Here is a 16191-nt window from a genome sequence, read left to right as displayed (position 1 = left end):
TCACCTGATTTGGATGTAAATAGTGAACGTCTGCATCTTGTTTGTTTCATTTCAAATCCATTGTGGTGGTGTATAGAGCCAAAAAGATTAGAATTGTGTCGATGTCCCAATATTTATGGACCTGACTGTACGTTATAATCTGCCTCTTAACCAGTTCTCCTCCCATGTAAAAACATTCTCTCCTAATACTTCATCCTTCACTTTAATACCAGGTTATTATAAAAAGCTTTTGTATCAGGTTAATATTATAAAGAACGGTCTCAGTAAATGTAAAATATGTTACTTCAAAGGCATGTTTAACACCCAGATTTTTACATATCTCCTCATAAAAATGGATGTCATTATTTACCCTCCCTTCATGACCAGGCCATTTTTTGTGATTTTTAACTGACAATTACGCGGTCCTGAGACGCTTTTTTTCCCAGAGTTTCTTTTTTTTTGGTGGTATTTGATCACCTCTGCGGTTTTTGGTTTTTTTTTGCGCTATAAACATAAAAAGGCCATCAATTTTGAAAAATAAAGGAATATTTTTTACTTTCTGCTATAAAACATATCCAATATAAAAATGGAAAAAAAATCTAATTTTCTTATCAATTTAGGCCAATATGTATTCTGCTATATCAGCCCTCAAAAATTCCACTCGCCTGTTCGCATTTTGCGAGTGGAATGATGAGGATGGCGAGTAAAGGCTGTGCTGTATGGGGAATGTAGTGCCTACCACCGCTGCCGCCGCCATTCACAGCGCAACCTGCATTGTAGTGAGTGCATTGTTCTTCAGAAAAGGGTGGACCCGGGGCGCAGAGCAGTGCGCCCTGAGCCCACACATTGTGTGACAATAGCAAATGAATATTCACTATTGTCACACTGATCCTCCTCCTGATCCTCCTCCTGGCCAATCAGGAAGCGTTTCTGAGACACGTTTCCTGATTGGCCGAAAGGTGAACAATTGCCATTGGCCAAGGAGGAGGACTCAGGAGACGCGGAGGATTAGGAGAAGCCGCCGCTGCATCAGGTAAGTGAACGCTGGTCTCTCTGCACGCTGTGCTAACTCTGCATTTAAGGGAGCATGCTGTGGTCACTCTGCATTTAAGGGGGCACGCTGTGGGCACTCTACATTTAAGGCGGCACGCTGTGGGCACTCTGCATTTAAGGGGGCATGATGTGGGCACTCTGCATTTAAGGGGGCACGCTGTGGGCACTCTACATTTAAGGGGGCACGCTGTGGGCACTCTGCATTGAAAGGGGGCACGCTGTGGGCACTCTACATTTAAGGGGCATGCTGTGGGCACTCTGCATTTAAGGGGGCACGCTGTGGGAACTCTACATTTAAGGGGGCATGCTGTGGGCACTCTGCATTTAAGGGGGCACACTGTGGGCACTCTACATTTAAGGGGGCACGCTGTGGACACTCTGCATTTAAGGGGGCACGCTGTGGGCACTCTACATTTAAGGGGGCATTCTGTGGGCACTCTGCATTTAAGGGGGCACACTGTGGGCACTCTACATTTAAGGAGGTACGCTGTGGGCACTCTACATTTAAGGGGGCCCGCTGTGGGCACTCTACATTTTAGGGGCACGCTGTGGGCACTCTGCATTTAAGGGGGCACACTGTGGGCACTCTGCATGAAAGGGGGCACGCTGTGGTCACTCTGGCGAGGGCGTGTTTAGGGGCGGAGCAGGGTAGGGTTTGGGTGGGGCAACAAGTGGCGAGTAACTCTTAAGGCCTGGCTAGTAGCTCATGACTTGAAATTTTGAGCCCTGCTATGTTTTTGGTAAAAAAAAAAAAAAAAATCCCAATATTGATTGGTTACAGCATCTACAATCTTAGGGATAGATTTATGGAATTATTGTTTTTTTTACTAGTAGTGGCAGCGATCAGTGATTTTTTAGCAAAACTGCGACATTGTGGTGAACAAATCTGTCACTAAAGTGACACTTTTTGGGGACCAGTGGCACCAAAACTGTGATCAGTGCTAAAAAAAAAATGCACTGTCACTGTACTAATGACACTGGAAGGGGTTAACATCAGGAGCGATCAAAGTGTTAAATGTATTCCCCAAGAGTGCTTACTAACTGTGTGGGGGTGCTTTGACTGTGGTAAGACAGAGACTTGTGTTCCTGCTTAGCAGAAACACAGGATCTCAATCTTCTCCTCTGACAGAACGGGATCTGCCTTGTTTACATAGGCAGACTGTAGTTCTGCTTATCTCAGGAACCATCGCCGGGTGCCGGCGAACATCGGGTCCTCCGGACCCTATGATTGGCTCGTGCTGTATTCAATCACAGCGGGTCACGGAGACCCAGAACATAAAATGACGTACAGGTACATGATTTCGCACTGAAGGGCTGCCCTGCTGCAGTATATGTACGTGGGACAGTCCAGAAGTGGTTAAACACTACCTTAGGTTTACATACACTTGCCGATTATCTCACTACGTTTTTTTGCAGCCAGACTCATCTACCTTACCAACGGCTCAGTGTGTCTGCCTCTCAGCCATTCCCTACACTGGCTTCTGATTGCCCAGTAAATTAAATTCAAAATACTAACAACAACATACAAAACCATTTACAACTCTGCCCCGACCTAAATTTTTCTTTTATTTATCTTTTACATTTACATTTATTTACTTTTACACTTATCTCCAAATATCACCCAAACCCTCCTCTTCGCTCCTCCCAAGACCTCCTGCTCTCAAGCTCCCCTGTCTCCTCCTCCCATGCTTGTCTCCAGGACTTCTCCAGAGCCTCTCCCATCCTCTGGAACTCTCTACCCCAATCTGCCTGGCTATCTCCTACTATGGCTGCTTTTAGACAATTCCTGAAAACTCATATCTTCAGGGAAGCCTATCATGCCTTCAACTAATGATTTATCACTTCCATCAACTCACCCCTCACAGTTATAACCTTTTGTACCACTTGCACCACCCTATTAGAATGTAAGCTCTTATGAACAGGGTCCTCTTAACCCTCATTTATTTTATTGTATTGTAACTGTACTGTTTCCATTTTATATTGCAAAGCGCTGCAAAAACTGTTGGTGCTATATAAATCTTGTATAATAATAATGACAGAAGTCAGTCTAACTGGACTACAATTACAGAGGTCTAGCTTTTAATAAAAGTAAAAGCAGCATTAAACCCAAAAGCAACTATTTATTTTATTCCAACTTACCAATTCTTAGATGTGGTGTTTGCAGGAGTTTGTTCTAGGCTTTCTTTCTTCTTGTTTTACCTGGTGATCCAGTGAGTACGTCTGTTGTTTTTTACAAAATCAAGCTCTCTCCAGATGTATCAGTTTACAGGGATGAGAGAAACCATTGATTGCTGACAGGGGGGCTTACAATGACCAGCTTTTATATATTCACGTAGGACCATTATCAATCTGCTAGCACATCTAACACTCCTCTCCCCCCAGATTGTCTGCTGTGCCCCATGTTCTCCTTCATCCAGAGTGGGGGCAATCTAATACAAGAGATTAGTTACTTGCCAGATCATCAGGTGAAAACAGAGGGAAAACAAACATAATGCAGCCACCACATCTAATGACTGGTAAACTGCAATTTATTACATTTTTGCTTTTGGGTTTAAAGCGGAGTTCTGGCCACAAAATCGACATAGTCGATTTTGGGCCATCCGCTTCCTATTTGTCACCTGAAAAAGAAATGGATAGTTACGTTTTTTTTTTTTTCACTTTCCTTGTAATTGCAGAAAAATATACTCACCTTTCTTCCACTTCCTCCCTCGGCCGTGCGGCCCCCGCCGTCACTTCCGCTTTGCAATGATTCCTGGGAGCTGAACGTCATCGCTCCCAGGAATCAATGCACCTGCACCGGCCCCGACGTCAGTTCCGGTTCAGGCGCGTCATACCTTGCTAAACAGCTTCTGGGCATGCCCAGAAGCTGTGCAGGGATGACGCTGCGGCCCCAGAAGTGACGGCGGGGCTGGCGCAGTGCATCGTGGGACCGATGAGGACGGAAGAGGACGCAGAAGAAGATCGCGCTGGCTTCAAGCTGCCCACACCTGAGATGGCAGCACTGGAGAAGAAATTTTAAAAGTGAGTATTTCTTCTTGCAGGTAAGTACAAACCAGGACAGATCAGAGGCTAGCCATTGTGGAATGTACTAGCCCTGACTGTCCCGGGGGTATGTTCATTGAAATGTTTTTTTTGTGGCCGGAACTCCGCTTTAACACCGCTTTAAATAAAAGCATAACATTTTTATGTAGACCAGACTTGCAGGGCAATCCCCTTTAAAAGAAAATAAATTACTGACATTATTCAGTTAAAGGTTATTATTCTTAAACTGGACCTAAACTCTAGTATAAAAAATGCAGGTAGGTAGGTTTTTTATGTCAAAAGAGAATCTGCAAGTCTTATGTAATAAATGCTGTGTCTTTTCCTACTATACATTTTTTTATAATTGTACACTGACTGACATGGGTCTGCGCCTTAAATGGTATGCAAGCCACTCAAACATGACAGGCAGGCAACAAGCAAAGAAAGGTCAGCAATCTCAGCCATAGATTTGACACATTGTACAAACAGCCTCCAGTTCCACGGTCTTAACCCCTAATGCCACCTACCAGTGGGCCGTTAAGTGGGCTTTAATGCCCATTAGGTGGCGTGGCTTCTCTATCATGTGATGCTGTGATTGGCTTTCAGAGAGTTAGTATGACCACAGCCTGAAACCAAAAAGTGTCAATGACAGCTCGGAGTGCTGGGAGCAGGCCCAGACTGGACATAGGGCACAGTTGGCCCAGGCCGCCAGGCTAAATGTCCTATCAAGAGTTGGTTAATGTGAGAGAGAGCTCCAGAGGGTGAGAGCTGCAACATTAAATAGACCAAAAATATGAGCTACCTAGAGCGTGCGACCAGAGATATGTGCCTTGATATTCTCAGTAATAAGGAGTGGTGCAAAGTGATTTCTCAGGATGTTGTCGTTCGTCTTCAGAGTAATTTTACACAATTATTGATTGATGCATACCAAAAGGTGACCATCAATAAAGACACATATGAGGCTATTTTGGTTAAAAACCCTTGTATACCTACCCTATATGCGCTAACCACAACTCACAAGAACATCAATACACCTTCGGGTAGACTGATAGTTTCGGGTGTTGGCTCATATACAGAACCTATGAGCCAATATATTGATGTGTACTTGAGACCACACATGACAGCGTTGCCGTCATGTATTCAGGATACCCCTGACCTGTTGAAACAATTAGAAGGGATTCTAGTCCCGATAAACAATAAATTGGTAGCCATTGATGTGGAGGCTCTATACAGTAGTATTCCCCCCTCTAGGGGTCTATTAGTTGTTAAGGATTTCCTATCTGAAGGATCTCGTGAATGCCATGATCAGAATGTTTTCATTTTGGAGACTGGAATATATTTTAACTGGTAATGCGTTTAATTTTGATGGTTCCAACTACAGGGAGTGGCGATGGGGACTTCCTGTGCCCCATTGTATGCTAACCTGTACCTGGGGGGTGGGAACGTATGGTCTTCTCTGATGACCAGTTTGAGGCGTTTCATCCGTCGATCCTCCTCTGGCTCCTATACATAGATGATATTCTCATGCTGTGTTTGGAGTCAGAGGAGAGTCTTAGTAGGTTTATTACTCGCTTGGGGGGACAACAACTTTAATCTCAAATTTACAAGTCAACACAATACTAAGACTATCTCATTCTTAGACATACAAATCCTTATAGAAAATGATGGCAGGATAGGGACTACCTTTTATCGTAAACCCAGAGTACAATACAGTTTTATATGCGACCAGCTTCCATCCAAAACCATTCGTTAAGAGCATACCATATTCCCAATATCTAAGATTACGTTGTATTTGTTCCAATGAGGAACATTTCAAACATGAATCCAACCTCCTCCATGATAGGTTACTTCAAAGAGGTTATACTAATACTACTTTATGTAAGGCATATAATAGAGCTTGCAAACGCACCAGGGAGGGCATCATGTATGGGGGCCCCAAAAGATGTCTGCAGAAACAGTATGCCTTATCACTCCATATAACAGACAACATGGATTGATCAGACAAATACTTCTGCAACATTGGTATCTAGAGCTAAATCAATTAGGGATCGGGTTCACGAGAAGTCATTTTCATGACGCTAGAGGTACACACCAAATTGAGGTTAAAGGTACTTGGAAATGTGGTACCTGCAAGTTCTGTGACTAGATTTATGAGAATCAATCATTGTACTTGCCTAATGGTTGTTTACATTCGATTTCACACCATGTGGACTGCCAGACGATCGGCATAGTCTACATAATGTTTTGTGAGTGTGGTGCCTTTTACATAGGCAAGACCAAATACCAATTTTGGCAGAGGATTAAGGACCACATAGGCTATGGAAAAAATAACTTACTGTCTACACCGATAGGCAGACATCTGGGAATATACCATAAAAATGATACAAGGGTGGTTCATTTTGCTACGCTCGAGAGGATTTTGGAGAACCCTAGGGGGGGCTAATTCAATAAGTTAATTTTACAGAGGGAGGCACGCTGGATCTATATGTTACAAGCCACTAAATGTCCTGGCCTCAATGAGGCTCTGAGCTTTAAACCTTATTTATAGGTCCAGTTGGTCCCCTATGTTGGGATTCGTTTTCTGAATATCTATATTTGGTACTTACCCAATATACCATAGATAAAAAAATCTTGGACCTATCTTGTTTAAGAGTCCCCTGGATCCTGCCCTGTTCCACTCGGTTCTCAAAGGCACCACTACCTCTATTGGTGTGTTTCACTATACAAGCAAGTATAGACCCCTTCTCTTGTTGACAAAGGATGCAATCAATGTAATCTGGTATCAACAGTTATGACAAATATGGAACCTTTGTTCTCTCTTCTCCCTGCTCATGTTTAGTGCACCCATTACTATGATATATGCTATATGATGTTATTTTCATCATGTGTAAATAGGTCTACTATATTTGCAAATTTATCATGATGTGTATGTTACAATGTCATCACACATGGGGATGGGTGTTCACATGTGATTCCTTTTTGTTTTTGTACATGGAATCTATGATGGTGATTGTATTATCAGATCGATTTCTAATGTAAATAGTGCCACATGTTTGATTTCAGGTTGGCGGTGCAATACCACTCTTTAGCGCTGGGTGGTTTTGGCTTTGAAGGCGGGCATATGCGTCTCCTCCCTCAGGGGTTTGTTCCAGCCTGTATTGGGAGGGATCCCTCCTCCCCTTTTCTTTCCATTGTCTTTACAGTGGTGGGTTTTGGGCAGATGGTGTGTCACCTCCCTGGAGATGGCGCGTCCGGTTTTGTGCACCGTCTCTTTGGTACGCACACCATTCCGAGCATTCACTGACGCCACTTCCGGTGACGTCTGTCATGGATATGCAATAATGTCTGGTAGCTTACCTGTTCCTCATGTCTGCATTAAGGGCCAGACTCTTCCTTCTGGCTGCTTTTATCACCTCTACTTCCTGTTCCTGGCCCGCCCAGGTCATCACAGGAAACCTATATTAACCAGCGCACTGCAGGCCTGCCTTGCTGTTCAACAGTATTAGTTCCTGTTTCCTGTTTGCCGTGTGCTTGAAACTACCCCTCTGTGTACCGACTTTGGCTTGTCTCTGACTATTCCTGTTTGCCTGTTACCCTGACCTTTGGCCTGTCCATTGACTACCCTTGTCTGCCTGTTACCCCGACCTCGGCTTACCCTTCACCATTCTGTGTGTCCTGAGTGGCTGCTTCTCTTCTCTCCCTACGGAGCGTGACCTGGGGGACCCCAGGGGCCGCAACCTGGGCCCAGCTGCAGCGAAGTCCATCCTCACCACTAGAGGCCCTGGTGAACACCTGCTGGGTCTTAGACTCCGCGCCCTGGGGAATCTTGGGTTCACGTTCCGGTCCATCCACAGCAGTCTGCTATAGGGTTCACTACCTTGCGCTGCACCCCTGCCTTCAACAGGGTGCAGTTGTCACCTGGCCACAGGTGAACTGACAGTTTGAACAGCCATGAACCCGGCTGACGTGCCGCTCTCCCCAGATGATCCATTACAGAGCTTAGTTCACAGACTCGAGACGCATGAAACTAATCAGACTCAGGTGATGCGATTCCTACAGGATCTGGCTTCCCGCTTTGAACAGCTTCAGACCTCGTTGGGGACCCCGAATCTGCAACCCCAAGAACAACCAGTGGCTGGGCCTGTCGCGCCAGTCACAGATTCGCATCCGCTGCAACTACCTCCTCCAATCCGTTTTTCTGGAGACTCCAAGGCCTGCAGGGGATTTCTTAGCCAATGTACCATCCATTTTGAGCTTCAGCCACAAAACTTCCTGTCAGATCGGGCAAAGGTAGCCTATATTATTTCCCTCCTTTCCGGCGAAGCTCTAGCCTGGGCTGCCCCCCTATGGGTGAAGAATGATCCGGTAGTTTCCAACCTGCCCGACTTCTTGAAGCTCTTTCGTAACATCTTTGAGGAACCGGCCCGGGCCTCTTCAGCGTCTAGTGCTCTTTTACGTCTCCGCCAAGAATCCCGTTCAGTGGGACAATATGCTCTCCAGTTCCGTATCTTCTCAGCTGAATTGAGCTGGAACAATGAGGCCCTGGTCGCTACCTTTTTGCATGGCCTCTCTGACTGAGTGAACGAATTAGCAGGAAGAACCATCCCCGTCGGTCTGGACAATGTCATCTCTTTATGCAACCAGATCGATATTCGTTTTCAGGAGAGGTCCATAGAAAAGAGACGCCAACATTCCTTAGGTCTTAGCCAGTCTGAGCTCCCCTCGCTCCATCCCGTGGAGCATTCTCTGCCTGTTGAGGAACCTATGCAGCTGGGCCGGACCAGACTTACCCCCGAAGAACTTGCTAGACGCAGAACTTTGGGCTTATGCCTCTACTGTGGAGGCAAGGGCCACCTTCGTGTCTCCTGTCCGCTTCGCCCGGGGAAATGCTCGGGTAATACATTTAGAAGGTGGAATGTTGGACCCAGAAACATCACCTTCCCGTATTCTTCTTCCAGTGTGCCTCCACGTAAGCACTTCTCCTCAGTCGACCCTTGCATATCTGGATTCCGGGGCTGCCGGCAACTTTATGGATTGGAGAACTGCTTGTTCTATGAAGCTCACCCTTTCACCCCTCTCTACGCCACTGATGGTCTTGGCAATTGATGGCACTGTTCTCCCAGGGGGCCCTATTCGCTTCCAGACGCTGCCCATTAGGATGTCGGTAGGGATTCTTCACCAGGAGTGGATATCCTTTCTTATCCTACCCAAAATCTCTAACCCCATTGTGTTGGGCCTTCCTTGGCTACGGCTCCACTCTCCCCATGTGGACTGGGCCTCTGGGTGGATCCTGGCTTGGGGCCCCTCATGTTTATCATCATGTCTTTCCAAGGTGACCCCAAAGGAGAGAATTTCCGTTGCCACCACATCGGTATCTTCTGACCTTCCCGCTGCATACAGCGATTACCAAGATGTGTTCTGTAAGAAATCAGCTGACGTGCTTCCTCCCCACAGGTCTTTTGACTGTGCCATTGACCTTGTTCCCGGGGCAACGCTGCCCAGGGGTCGTACCTACCCATTGTCCATCCCAGAGACCCAGGCCATGTCTGAGTATGTCGCAGAGAATCTTGAGAAAGGTTTCATCTGGAAATCCTCATCACCTGCAGGAGCAGGGTTCTTTTTTGTCGCCAAGAAGGATGGTACCTTGAGACCCTGCATTGATTATCAAGGCTTAAACGCTGTTACTATTAAGAACCGATACCCCTTACCCTTAATATCTGAACTATTCGATAGGTTGAAGGGTGCCTCCATTTTCACCAAGTTGGATCTCAGAGGGGCGTACAACCTCATTCGAATTAGAGAGGGTGATGAATGGAAGACTGCGTTTAACACTCGGGACGGTCACTACGAATACCTGGTCATGCCTTTTGGGCTGTGTAATGCCCCAGCTGTGTTTCAAAACTTTGTCAATGAAATCTTCAGGGACCTGCTGTACCAGTTTGTTGTCATCTATCTGGATGACATTCTGATCTTTTCGGAAAATCTGCATGTCCATAGAAACCATGTCCGCACTGTACTCCAGCGCCTTTGAGAGAATAATCTCTATGCCAAGCTGGAGAAATGTTCCTTTGAATGTTCTGAGGTCCTATTTCTAGGATGCTTTGTCTCAAGTTTGGGCCTTCGTTTGGATCCTGGGAAGGTCTTAGCCATTACCAACTGGCCCCTTCCTGCTAGCCTTAGGGCCACACAGCGCTTTCTTGGCTTCACCAATTACTATAGGCAGTTCATAAGGAATTACTCTTCCATTGCTGCACCTATTATCGCCTTGACCAAGAAGGGTGCTAATGCCAAAGTCTGGCCCCCCGAAGCTGTCGATGCTTTTCATGATCTGAAACTCCGGGCCTCTCTTGAGGAGACCTAATCCTGGGGATGCTTTCTTTATTGAAGTGGACGCTTCTTCAGTGGGGGTGGGAGCTGTTCTTCTTCAACTCTTTGAGAAGAAACGTCAACCATGTGCGTTCTTTTCCAAAAAAATTTCTCAGGCAGAGAGAAATTATGCTATCGGCGACCGGGAACTTCTCGCAATCAAATTGGCGCTGGAAGAGTGGCGTCATCTTTTGGAAGGTTCTCCTCACCCCATAACGATCTTCACCGATCACAAGAATTTACAGTACCTACAGAATGCTAAACGTTTGAATCCCAGACAGGCCAGGTGAAGTCTTTTCTTTTCCCGTTTTAATTTCACGATTGCGTACAAACCTGGTTCCTGTAACGGTCAGGCTGATGCACTTTCTAGGTCCTTTGACACTTTGGATGAGGAGTCCATTCCTGAACCTGAGCCGATCATCCCCACTTCATGCATTATTGCCCATTCTACCACCCTGGACTCGAAGATTCCTCCTGGTAAGACCTTTGTCCCCACTGAGCTAAGAACTAAGATTCTTCGTTGGGGGCATGATTCCAAGGTGGCAGGCCACACAGGGTTTCTCCGCACCTTCTTGCTCATCAGTCGTCACTACTGGTGGCCTAATCTCCGCTCGGAGGTCAAAGACTATGTCAAGGCTTGTCATGTCTGTGCTCATTCTAAATCCTCCACACAAGCTCCTGCTGGTCTCCTCATGCCTTTGCCCATTCCTAAGGAACCCTGGGTTCATATTGCCATGGATTTTATCACCGATCTCCCACTGTCGGACGGCAATACAGTCATTTGGGTGATAGTCGATCGGTTTTCCAAAATGGCTCATTTTGTTCCCCTTCCTGGTCTTCCTTCTGCTCCTGCCTTGGTTCCCATTTTTATTCGAGAAATTTTCCACCTCCATGGGGTTCCTTCTCACATTGTTTCTGACAGGGGCGTTCAATTTACGTCTAGTTTCTGGAGAGCCTTTTGCAAATCCCTCAATATTGCCTTGGATTTTTCCTCTTCTTACCATCCTCAATCTAATGGGCAGACGGAGAGGGTTAATCAGGAGTTAGAGGTTTTTCTTCGCACCTTAGTCTCCGCTCATCATGACGATTGGTCCGGTCTACTTCCGTGGGCGGAATTTTCCCATAACAATCATGTAAATACCAGTTCACAGAAAACCCCCTTTTTCGCAGTTTATGGAAGACATCCTCAACTTCCGCTTCCCATGGCCTGTTCTCCAGATATCCCAGCGTTGGCTTCAGCTCAGGAGTCCTTCAATTCTATCTGGAGTGACGTTCATGATTCCCTCCGGGCAGCTGCCAACAAATTCAAAGGCTTTGCTGACCGCCGCAGGCGTAAACCACCTTCTCTTCAGTCAGGGGACAAAGTTTGGCTCTCCACTAGGAACATCAAGCTTCGAGTGCCTTCCCTGAAGTTTGCTACAAGATTCATTGGTCCATATACCATAATTTCTAAACTGAATCCGGTTTGTTTCAAACTTCAGATCCCCAAAAGCCTCAGAATTGCTAATTCCTTCCATGTTTCCCTTCTGAAGCCTTTGGTCCTCAATAAGTTTTCTTGTCCTTTCCCTACCATGGCACCGGTCTCTGAGGATAATCAGGAATACGAGGTCAGTCAAGTTCTGGATTCCCGACTCTGTAGAGGCATTCTTCAGGACCTTGTTCATTGGAAAGGCTTTGGTCCTGAGGAGAGATCTTGGGTCCCTGCATCGGAGGTCTTTGCACCTCGTCTGTTAAAAAGTTTTCATCTGAAGTTTCCCTCTAAACCCGGGTCCGGGCGGGGAAGGGGGAGGCCTCGTAAGAGGGAGGGTACTGTCTTGGATATGCAATAATGTCTGGTAGCTTACCTGTCAGAGAAACAGCCATGCTGCAACTGGCGACTCTGCCAGTACTTCCAATGGCCGCAATGGACTCAGGCCATAGACTAATTCACTGGCCTATAAAAGGGCTCTGCTCAGCCCATCAGATTGCTGGATTGTCTTCAGCTCTTCCTGTTTCCTGTGCATTGCTACTTCCTGGATTCCAGTTTGACCCGGCTTGTTCCTGACCTGTCTGCTCTCTCTTCTGGCTTTGACCCTCGGCTTTGTCTGACCATCCCTGCTCCAGTTTGGCTCTCCCGTTATCTGATCTCGGCTTGGCTCACAGACTTGCTTCCTGTCTACCTGCCCTCCAGTACCTGATCTTGGCTTCCCCACGGACTTGTCTGCTTCTGGCTTTCCTAACATACCTTTGGCTTGCACCTGTTGCAGCTTCCTGTGTTTGACCCCCGGCCGGTCTTACACCTACTGCCTGGTTGTTCCTGGTTCCTCCTTGGACTGTCCGGTGTATTCCTGCCCAGCACTCTGCTAGAGACTGCCTGTCTACCATCAGGACCCTGCCGGCAACCAGTGCTTCTGTGGGCGCTACACCCCCTGTCTCAACCCCAGGGGTGTGCCGCACTCAGCCGCAAGGGGAGCCCTCTCTGCATCTCGGCCTTGGATCAGGTACGTGACAGTACAATCCAGCCATGTCAGAGGCCGACAGAGGTGCTTCCCCAATTGAGGCTTTGTGCCAGCAAGTCACCGCCCTCACTCAGGCAGTGCAAAGACTCCAGGAGGGTTATTTCCAGTTGGAAGGTCGCCTGCAACACCTGGCCGTTTCGCCTCCTACAGACTCCAATCAATCGCCTGCCAGCACCTCTTCATTCCCGTTACCACAAGGACACGCTAGCTCCACCCACTCCATGCTAGTCCTGCCTCCTGAACCACGAGTACCCACACCTGAGCGATTTTCTGGATATCGAAAGAAGTTCAGGGCCTTTAAGAACGCCTGCTTGCTATACTTGGCCTTGCAACCCCGGACCTTTTCTCTGGACTCTGTGAAAGTGGGGTTCATCATCTCTTTGCTGTCTGAAGAACCCCAAACCTGGGCTCATAACTTAATGGAACAAAAGAGCCCTGTTCTGGACTCTGTGGACACATTCTTTGAGGCTATGGCTCAGCTTTACGACGACCCCCAGCGCACGGCCACCGCAGAGGTCGCCCTACACTCCCTGCTACAGGGCAAGAGCCCAGTGGAGGACTACACGGTTGAATTCCGTACTCTGTATTCCTGACACTGATTGGAATGAGGCTGCCCTCAAGTATCAGTTTCGCCAAGGACTTTCTGAGACATTAAAAGATGAGCTGGCTCGAGTGGAGACCCCCGCTACCCTTGAGGGTCTCATACAACTCGCCATTCAACTTGATAGACGTCTGCGGGAGCGACGCTCGGAGCGTCTCCAAACATTCCGGCCTACCTGCATGCTTCCCAAGATCTCTTCTGCTCCACCTGCACCTCCTGTCTCTTCCCCCATGGCAGCATCTGAAGGGGAACCTATGCAGCTGGGCCTGGTCCGTTCCTCCCTGACTCCTGATGAGAGACTACGTCGTCGGCAGGCCAACCTATGCCTCTACTGCGGCGGGGCTGGACATTTTTTTCGGAACTGCCCCGTGAGTCTCAGTAAGCCTTACTCTCAGCCCCCATTTAACTGCCGAGTTTCTGAGCTTTCGCTCTCTCACCTTATTCTCCCGGTCTCCTTACAGGTGGCGGAAGGGGAGGTCCAACTTCGAGCCATCGTTGACTCTGGGGCCTGCAGCTGTTTTCTGGGCATTTCTTTGGCCACGAGACTCCATATTCCTCTTATCCCTAAGACACAAAGGCTCGAGGTCCATTTCGCCGATGGGTCCCTACCCAGTTCCGGACCAGTTATCCTAGAGACTGGACCCATCCTCACCACAGCAGACTCCGGTCATCAGGAGTTCATCCGTTTTGATGCCCTTTGATCCCCCATGTTTCCCGTCATACTGGGACTTCCTTGGCTGCAAGCCCATAACCCCCAAATCGATTGGGCCAAGAAGGAACTCAACTTTTCTTCTGCCTACTGTCAGCAGCATTGCTTCCCTCAAAGACCTAGTGGGCCTGCTAGTTGCTTGTCTGTTCAACCAACACCTGAGCCACTCCTGGATATCCCACCTGCTTACCAGGACTTCAGGGACGTCTTTGACAAGAAAAAAGCCGAGGTCCTTCCTCCCCATCGGCCTTACGATTGCCCTATAGAAATGCTTCCCGGAGCCGAGATCCCGTTTGGAAGGATATTCCCCCTTTCTGAAAAGGAACTGGAGGCCCTATGGGTCTATATCGATGAAAATTTGAAAAAGGGGTTTATTCGCCCATCTTCTTCTCCTGCAGGTGCTGGTATATTCTTTGTGGAAAAGAAAGATGGCACCTTGAGACCCTGTGTGGACTATAGAGAGCTGAATAAGGTCACTATCAAAAACCGGTATCCGCTCCCCCTTGTCCCCGAACTCTTCCAGAGGTTCCGAACCGCCCAGCTCTTTACCAAGTTAGACCTGCGGGGAGCTTATAACCTTGTCCGGATACGGGAGGGAGATGAGTGGAAGACCGCATTCAGAACTCGTTTTGGACATTATGAATACCTTGTCATGCCCTTCGGCCTGTGTAATGCCCCAGCCACATTCCAGCACCTGGTAAATGATATCTTTCGGGAGTTTCTTGACCACTTCGTCATCGTATACCTTGACGATATCCTCATTTTTTCTGCCTCACTGGAACTCCATCGGGTTCACGTTAAAAAAGTCCTTTCTACCTTGAGAAAACACGGACTCTATGCCAAGGCAGAGAAGTGTGACTTTGAAAAGGGGTCCATTCAGTTTTTGGGACTCATTATTTCCACCGATGGGATCGCTATGGACCCACAAAAAGTGAAAGCGATCCTAGATTGGCCTGCTCCTTGTGACAAGAAAGGTGTTCAGAGATTCGTGGGCTTTGCTAATTTTTACAGGCGTTTTGTGAAAAATTTTTCTTCCATCATCTCCCCCATCACCCAGTTAACCCACCATCAGTCCCGCTTTCTGTGGTCTCAGGAGGCCCAAGTGGCATTTGACAAACTTAAACAGCTGTTTATTTCTGCACCCGTCCTACAACACCCTGATCCGGCTCTGCCCTATGTGTTGGAAGTCGATGCCTCGGAAGTGGCCACCGGGGCAATCCTGTCGCAACGTCAAGGGCCCAAATCTCTCCTAAATCCTGTGGCCTTCTTTTCTAGGAAAATGTCACCTCCGGAGAAGAATTATGACGTTGGCGACCGAGAACTGTTGGCCATTAAATTTGCACTAGAAGAGTGGAGATATCTATTGGAAGGAGCCACTCATCCTATTATGATCTTCACGGACCACAAGAACTTGGAGTACCTCAGGACTGCCAAACGGTTGAGACCCAGACAAGCCAGATGGGCGCTGTTTTTCTCCAGGTTTAACTTCCATATTTCTTATCGACCTGGCTCCAATAATGGGAAAGCAGATGCTCTCTCCCGGATGTTTCCAGATACCCCAGAAACAGCAGAACCTGATACCATCCTTTCTGCCCATAATTTTCTCCTTATCCAGCCTGACCTGATGACGGCAATCCGACAGGCCTCAGCCCTTTGCTTGGATCCTGAAGTACCCTCCCTGAAAAAACAGGAAGGGTTGCTGTGGCATCAGGATAAAATCTTTGTCCCTCCCCAAGTAAGATCTCAAGTTCTTAAAATATTTCATGACAGTAAACTTGCTGGGCATTTTGGGGTGCGGAAGACCTCGGAGCTTATCCAATGCTCTTTTTGGTGGCCCAACCTTGGGCAGGATTGCAAGGATTACATCGGCTCTTGTACCATCTGCCAACGTAACAAGGGGTCAAGTACCAAGACTTGGGGTTTGCTAAGACCACTTCCCATTCCTGAGCAACCCTGGAAAAACA

The 16191-nt window shown here is 47.5% G+C and overlaps 1 long non-coding RNA gene across 1 annotated transcript; it reads left to right on the top strand.

Moving 5' to 3' along the window:
* Positions 1-9340: 9340 nt before the first annotated feature.
* On the top strand, positions 9341-12218 carry LOC309568588. Its single transcript, XR_014226031.1, has 3 exons — positions 9341-9424; positions 10815-11141; positions 11571-12218. It is a non-coding gene; the product is annotated as an uncharacterized lncRNA (long non-coding RNA).
* The last annotated feature ends 3973 nt before the right edge of the window (positions 12219-16191 follow it).

The sequence above is a fragment of the Pelophylax lessonae genome, assembly GCF_965119305.1.
Source record: "Pelophylax lessonae genome assembly, chromosome: 12".
In the NCBI taxonomy this organism is placed as follows: domain Eukaryota; kingdom Metazoa; phylum Chordata; class Amphibia; order Anura; family Ranidae; genus Pelophylax; species Pelophylax lessonae.
The sequence above is the reverse complement of the archived record's forward strand: the minus strand, read 5'-3'. Positions and strand labels throughout refer to the sequence as shown.